Source organism: Nomascus leucogenys, chromosome 13, assembly GCF_006542625.1.
Source record: "Nomascus leucogenys isolate Asia chromosome 13, Asia_NLE_v1, whole genome shotgun sequence".
In the NCBI taxonomy this organism is placed as follows: Eukaryota; Metazoa; Chordata; class Mammalia; order Primates; family Hylobatidae; genus Nomascus; species Nomascus leucogenys.
The window spans coordinates 73,557,653-73,565,453 of record NC_044393.1 but is presented as its reverse complement, the minus strand read 5'-3'; the positions used below and the strand labels follow the sequence as shown (position 1 = coordinate 73,565,453).

Genomic DNA, 7,801 nt, shown 5'->3' with positions numbered 1-7,801 from the left:
TTTTAATCTGCTTTTGTTCTTTATAAAACCTTGGAGACTTATCATTTCTCTAACTAGCATAAGGTAGTCATTTTCCTAAGTGAGGCACAATCAAGGTCAGCCTCTCTTTTGTAAAACTAAGGCTATGATAGTTTGGGAAATGAGAATCAAGCTGTAACTAAAGGATTGGTTGGTTGTTTTCCCCTTTATTCATTTTCCTGACCTATTTATTTATTTATTTTCAGGCCTAATTCACTTTATTTTTCTTGTATAAAACCCCTATGTTGTAGCCACAGCTGGAGCCTGGGTCCTCTGCACGTAAACTCTGGTGTGGGTCTTGACGAGGTGGTCAGTGAATTCCTGATAGGGAGACTTGGTGAATGCAGTCTCCTTCCAGAGGTCGGGTGTCAGGTAGCTGTAGGTCTTAGAGATGGCATCAAAGATGGCCTTGGCGAAGTTGCCCAGGGTGGCAGTGCAGCCCCTGGCTGAGGCATAGCAGTCATCGATACCAGCCATCATGAGCAGCTTCTTGAGCACAGGCGCCAAGACGATGCCAGTGCCCCTGGACACGGGGATGAGGTGCCCGAGCACGGAGCCGTCTGTCACCTTGCAAAGGACAGTGTGGGGCTTGCCAATCTTGTTCCCCCAGTAGCCTCTGCGCACGGGGACAATGGAGAGTTTGGCCAGAATGATGGCCCCGAGAATGGCAGTGGCCACCTCCTTGGAGCACTTAACACCCAGACCGACGTGGCTATTGTAGTCCCCAACGGCAACAAACGCCTTGAACCTGGTGCTCTGGCCGGCGCGGGTCAGCTTCTGCACCGGCATAATCTTCAAAACCTCGTGCTTGAGAGAGGCCCCAGGAAAAAGTCAATGATCTCAGATTCCTTGATGGGCAGGGAGAAGAGATAGGTCTCCTCCAGGGACTTGATCTTCATGTCCTTGACCAGGCGGCCCAGCGTGGTGACGGGCATCCACTCCTTATCCTCCGCCTTGCCTCCGCTAGCTCCGCGGCCTCGGCCAGGTCCACGGCCGCGACCCCGGCCCTGGATGCTACTCACGAAACCTCCGCAGAAGTCACCGCCGTTGCCCATCCCACGGCCCCCCGGGCCCCGGACCCCGCCGCTGCACCGGCGTCATGCGCCATTTGGTGTTTTCTCGGAGAAGAATTTCCTGGCCTATTATACAAGTAGGTTCATAAAAACAATAGAGATACCCCTCAGGAATTTGAATTAACCTAAGAAGACATCTACAGCTTTAGATACCAGGAATCAATTTGACTGATACAGAGGCTGGAGCTAATAAAGGATTGCTGGTTGCTAACAAATGTATTCCTAACAAAACAGGCAGACTGGGCTGTGTTGACATCTAAGGTTTAAGCTCTTAGCTATTAGTCTCACTATGACTGGTTATTTTCACAAAGCACCCTTAAAAACCATTTATTACTGAGAAGAGCCCATGATAAAGCTTCTAAGATGTTGCCTTCTGTTATTTAAAGAGGAGCCACTTAGCACTGGCTGTTGATTAGAAGACACTTAAGTGAAAAATATCCTTTCTTCAGAGGGAGTCTATGCTTTTAATCATCTCATCTGGTAAACAGTCTTGACGTAGTTAAAAGGTGTTTTTACCTCATCTACAATTGTTCCAATAATATATGTATGTATTGTTATACTACTTGCAAGATGTTACTAGACCTTAATCACTAGTGGGCAAAAGTCTAGAGAGATGAAAAATAGTGAATACATATTAAAGGTGAAATTAATGACCATTTTTAAAATTCTATTACTTATTTTTGACAGAAGTAACTTTTTCAAAAGAAAATAACGTTAATGAAACCTTTCAGATTTGACCTTTTAGTGGCAGTAAAATTGAGTTACATAAATTCTATTAATGGTAATGGCTGCTTCCCAGCAAAACCTCTCTGATATTGTGGAAACTGGTGTTACTCAGGATTTTCAGAATCACCCTCTGTAAAGAACTTTTGAAAATGGGTTAAATCAGTGAAGTCAGTTGACTGAGATGATCCATTATCAAGCTACAACAACAAAATAAGTTAAAAACAATGATGGTGCTTGGTCCTATTATTTTGTGCTCTTGAATGTAAAATAACTACTAAATAAGATAATTAGTTTCCAACATTGAAGGCATTTTTTTCAATAGATATCCAACACTGATACTGTGGAAACTGCTGTTACTCAGGATTTTCAGAATCACTCTCTGTAAAGGACTTTGGAAAATGGGTTAAATCAGTGAAGTCAGTTAATTGAGATGATCAATTATCAAGCTACAACAACAAAATAAGTTAAAAACAGTGATGATGCTTGGTCCTATTATTTTATGCTCTTGAATGTAAAATAACTACCAAATAAGATAGTTTCTAACATCGAAGGCATTTTTTTTCAGTAGGTATCCAACACAGTGCCTGACAAAGAATACTCCCTTCGCCAAGTTTTTGTAAACTAAATTGATTATACTTCTTTAATTTTTCTAATTAGTTGTTAGAGGAGCCATTAATTTTCCTTCTGATGTCATTCCGTTTTTTTACCCTATAATTATTTTCTTGAATTTCTAATTTGGGAGAAGACAGCATCAGCTAAAAATAAAAAGGAATGCCTAATAATTAGTGAGAAACATTCACTATTTAATATTTACCTAACTACCTAATATTTAGATATATGGTGAGGAAAGTTCACTACTATTCAGTGAGAAAAATTCAATTAAATTCAATTAAAGTTTGACTTGGGGTGAGAAGATGTGCATGGAAAGGGGCTGGCAAGTAGAATTGCAGCCAAAAGTGTTTTCCTGGATGGAAATTTCTGCCAGCTGGAAAGAGGTACAGTGATCAAAGGCTCTGTCTCTCTTTTTCTTTTTCTTTTCTTTTTTTCTTTTTTTTTTTTTTTTTTGAGGCAAAGTCTTGCCCTGTCGCCCAGGCTGGAGTTCAGTGGCGCGATCTCGGCTCACTGCAAGCTCTGCCTCCCGGGTTCATGCCGTTCTCCTGCCTCAGCCTCCCGAGTAGCTGGGACTAGAGTCGCCCGCCACCACGTCCAGCTATTTTTTTTTTTTTTTTGTATTTTTAGTAGAGACGAGGTTTCACCGTGTTAGCCAAGATGGTCTCGATCTCCTGACCTCGTGATCCACCCGTCTTGGCTTCCCAAAGTGCTGGGATTACAGGCGTGAGCCACGGTGCCTGGCCAAGGCTCAGTCTGCAGACACATTCTGCCCTTGGTAGGCTGCGATGTTGGGCATGTTATTTAAACTTTAAGTTTCAGATTCTCTGAGCTACCTAACTCAGAGAGATTTTGTGGAAATAAACTAAATAACATTTATGAGGTGTTTAATAAAAGGCCCAAAATGGAGTAGTAATGTTTGTCTTTCTAGTTTCTAGGGAAAGTTCAGAAGTTAACTTTAGAAACCAAGTATTGAGCATCTGGAATGCAAAATTTAATCCAAGGCCATAAAAAATGCCATCTGGCCGGGCATGGTAACTCACGCCTGTAATCCCAGAACTTTGGGAGGCCAAGGCAGGCAGATCACTTGTGGTCAGGAGTTTGAGACCAGGCTGGCCAACATGGCGAAACCCTGTCTCTACTAAAAATACAGAAAAATTCGACAGGTGTGGTGGCACGCACCTGTAATCCCAGCTAATTGAGAGGCTGAGGCAGGAGAATCACTTGAACCCGAGTGGCAGAGGCTGCAGCGAGCCTAGATCATGTCACTGTGCTCCAGCCTGGGTGACAGAGTGAGACTCTGTCTCAAAAAGAGAAAAAAATAACAAAAAAGAAAAGAAAAGAAAAACAAGAAATGCCATCCTTTGGTTCTGCTGTTCAACTCACTGGAATGGATCTGTCACTGGTCAGACCCAATAGAGGGTATATAGAGAGCCTTGAGTTGACAGGGACTAAGAGAGTGTTGGGCCATGGTGGGCATGGCCAGGCCTAGGAGACTTACTGAGAGGTTCTACTGGCTATGAAAATGACATAGATAATAAGTGGACAAGATACTTTGCCTAACTTTGGTTTTCTCCCTGTACCTAGCACGATGCATCTATACATTCTTCTTGGGTAACGAATCTGTCAGTTGACGTACCATCTCCTACCACACTGGTGTCAGGGTTTTAAGAGCTTCCCTCTACTATATCCAAGTTAGTTTTAATGATATTAAAATCTCTGCCATCCAGGGAGGGGAACTGGGGTAGAGGCAGTTGTATAGAACTGCTGTGGTGTTCTTTGCAGATCCTGGGAACAGGATTTCTTTCTTTTTTTTTTTATTTAAATTTTTTATTTCATTTAATTTGATGACCTATTATTTGAGTAGAAAATTCCAAACTTTACAATGATATGTAGTTCATTATCCAACTTGGATTTTACCTATTAAAGTGAGCATTAGTAAAAAAGATATAATCTATATGTAAAAACATTTATCTGTTCAAACATGTAATATTATAGTCTTATTAAAGAAGAACAACATTTAAGTTAATATACCACACTCCACTGGTCTCAACTAACTTAAAAAATTTAAAAATTAAAAAAAATACCACTGAAATTGAGAAAAGGAAGTTTATTTTAAAAGGTGCTTATCTATACAATGTTATTTATCTGCTGAATACCCTTAAATCATTTTTCCAGCAGTCCATTATCAGCTCGGTTTGCTCATCTGGAAAATGCAGTCATGGTGGGATAGCTTCCTTGTAGAATGACATAAGCATTAAATTAGTTATTCTACGTAATGCACCTAGAACAATGCCAAGCATTTTTCAGTGCTTTTAAAACTGTTAGTCCTTCTCATTTCCCATAAAATATTTTCTTGGTAATAGTCTCTTTCCAGGTGATATGTACAAAAGTAATACAAACAGCATTCAGTGGAAGGTCTTTGCAGATGCTTCTCACAATAAATCTGGACTAAAGTCCCATGCCTAAGTTCTTGCTGAGGAAGGGGACAAAGCCAGCCCAGATCTTCAGTAGAAGCAGACGGTGTGAAGAAAGCTTTTTCCTGCCTTCTCCTCCATTTGCAACAGCAGCTCCCCCAGACTGTCTTCCATGTCGTCGGACTGCTGCAGACACTGGCAAATCTCACAGATGAGGAAAGCTCCCATGGTGGCCTCTTCCAGGGTATCTTCGATGTCCATGTTGATCACATGCACAGGCTGCAAGGTCTGCTGTTCTCTGGAACACAGATCTTCCACCACTGTGTCATAGACACGCTCCTCACAGGTGAAGATGACATCAAAGAAATCAGTGCACTCCTGAAATCTTTCTGGGCCGGGCTTGATTCTCTCATTTCTTTCCAAGATGTGTAAGATTCCATTGTGGGTGTAGCATTCTCTATCTTTCCTGAGGAGGTCATTGTACATCTCCTTATATGTTGTTGCAAAATCGTAAACTACAGGACAATCAGGTCTTGGTCCTGGTAGCCTCACACGAGATTCAGTTCCAAAAGACCGGACACTTAGCCCTTTTCTCCTGAGGATGCTGTGGGCCTCCATGCTCCTGTTGATGTTGCTCACGCACACCACAGCCACCCTGAGTGGGGAGGAGAGCATGATGGCGGCCACTGGGAACCAGAGAGACACAGGCACCTCAGCTGCTGCGGGGACTCTGAGCCAAGGAGACGACCACCTATACCTGGGTCTTCCAAATGAACTAATGTGGAGGCACAGGAGGCAGATTTATATTGAGTCACCTTAATTAGTGGGTGGAGACTTCATGACTTCTGGATTGATTAGGTTGTGATAATGGACTCCTAACTCATCACAAGAACAATCAAGATGATTAAATTACCTAAAGCAGTAACTGGACAAAGGCGGCACCACCCAGTCTGGATTCATTTAAAATCTGGAGTTTGCTCTGGTAGTTCTCCTAGTGAATGGGGGCTGCTATTCAGAATGGCCAAGACAATTAAGCTACCTACAAGCATGTCATAGGACTCTCCAGTGACCTTCAGACATGAAATTGGATGATAAACATGCTAACAATTTCCAAGGCTGTACCCTATTTAATCATAAATTACAAGTGTTGTTGCTTGTTTTAATTTTCATAATGTTCGAGAAATGCAATTGCATAAATCACAGGACCATTGTGTATAGTTTTGTCCAGAAATTCACAAAATTTTTCACCAATACAAAAGAATTCCCATTCTGAACAACATATCTGCTTACGGTATTTTAAGAGTTATTCAACACAGCATTTTCTGCATTTGATATTACTGAAATCATAATGATTCTTCAGGGAATGCAGGAATTGATGCAATCCTCTGCCTCCAAGTACAGCTGTGTTTGAGCTTTTCTATACTTAAATGCAATGTTTAGAATTTTTTTAGTAGTTGTATAATTTATTAAGAAAATAAAAGAGATTTTAAAATTATGAATGGGGTTTCAAAAAATAAGATAATCATGTCACTTTATAATCAACCACTTTTGGATTGATTAGATTATGATAATGGACTGCTAGCTAATTACAAGAACAATCAAATGATTAAATTCCTAATTCAGTAACTCTACACAAAGGTGGCCCCACCCAGTCAGGATTGATTTATAGGTGAGCTCTGTTGGCTGTCACTCACTGATTTACTAAATATGGGTAAATAATCTTTTTTTTTTTGAAGAGTCTTGCTGTGTCACCTAGGCTGGAGTGCAGTGGCACAATATCCACTCACTGCAACTTCTACCTCCCAGGTTCAAGGGATTCTCCTGTCTCAAGTAGCTGAAGATTACAGGCACGCAGCATAGCTGAAGATTACAGGCACGCGGCACCACACCCGGTTAATGTTTGTATTTTTAGTAGAGATGGGGTTTCACCATGTTGGTCAGGCTGGTCTTGAACTTCTGACCTCAAGTGATCTGCCCGCCTCAGCCTCCCAAAGTGCTGAGATTACTGGTATGAGCCACCTCACCTGGCCCAATTTTACTTGTTTTTATTAATCTTTCTTAAATATGTGTATAGCTCACATGTATTTCAATATAAATCAGATCAGGGACATCACTTTTGTCCTTGGTGCAGGGACAAAATCTATCTATAAAGCAACATACTGTATTTTTCTATGTCCCTCTTAAGGTGATTTTTTTAATTTTATTAATATTATACTTTAAGTTTTAGGGTACATGTGTACAATGTGCAGGTTTGTTACATATGTTGGTGTGCTGCACCCATTAACTCGTCATTTAACATTAGGTATATCTCCTAATGCTTTCCCTCCCCCCTACCCAAACCCCACAACAGGCCCTGATGTGTGACGTTCCCCTTCCTGTGTCCATGTGTTCTCATTGTTCAATTCCCACCTATGAGTGAGAACATGCGGTGTTTGGTATTTTGTCCTTGCGATAGTTTGCTGAGAATGATGGTTTCCAGTTTCATCCATGTCCCTACAAAGGACATGAACTCATCATTTTTTATGGCTGCATAATATTCCATGGTGTTCATGTGCCACATTTTCTTTCTATTTTTTTTTTTTTTGAGACGGAGTCTCGCTCTGTCGCCCAGGCTGGAGTGCAGTGGCGCAATCTCGGCTCACTGCAAGCTCCGCCTCTCGGGTTCACGCCCTTCTCCTGCCTCAGCCTCTCTGAGTAGCTGGGACTACAGGCGCCCACCACCACGCCCGGCTAATTTTTTGTATTTTTAGTAGAGATGGGGTTTCACCGTGGTCTCGATCTCTTGACCTCATGATCCGCCCACCTCGGCCTCCCAAAGTACTGGGATTACAAGCGTGAGCCACCGCGCCCGGCCATGTGCCATGTTTTCTTAATCCAGTCTATCATTGTTGGACATTTGGGTTGGTTCCAAGTCTTTGCTATTGTGAATAGTGCCGCAATAAGCATACGTGTGCATAT

General features: G+C 41.8%; 2 pseudogenes; both read right to left on the bottom strand.

The window, feature by feature from the left end:
- Positions 1-258: 258 nt before the first annotated feature.
- On the bottom strand, positions 259-1,126 carry LOC100584238 (annotated as a pseudogene).
- A 3,807-nt stretch (positions 1,127-4,933) lies between these two features.
- LOC100583909 lies at positions 4,934-5,518 on the bottom strand (annotated as a pseudogene).
- Between the last annotated feature and the right edge of the window lie 2,283 nt (positions 5,519-7,801).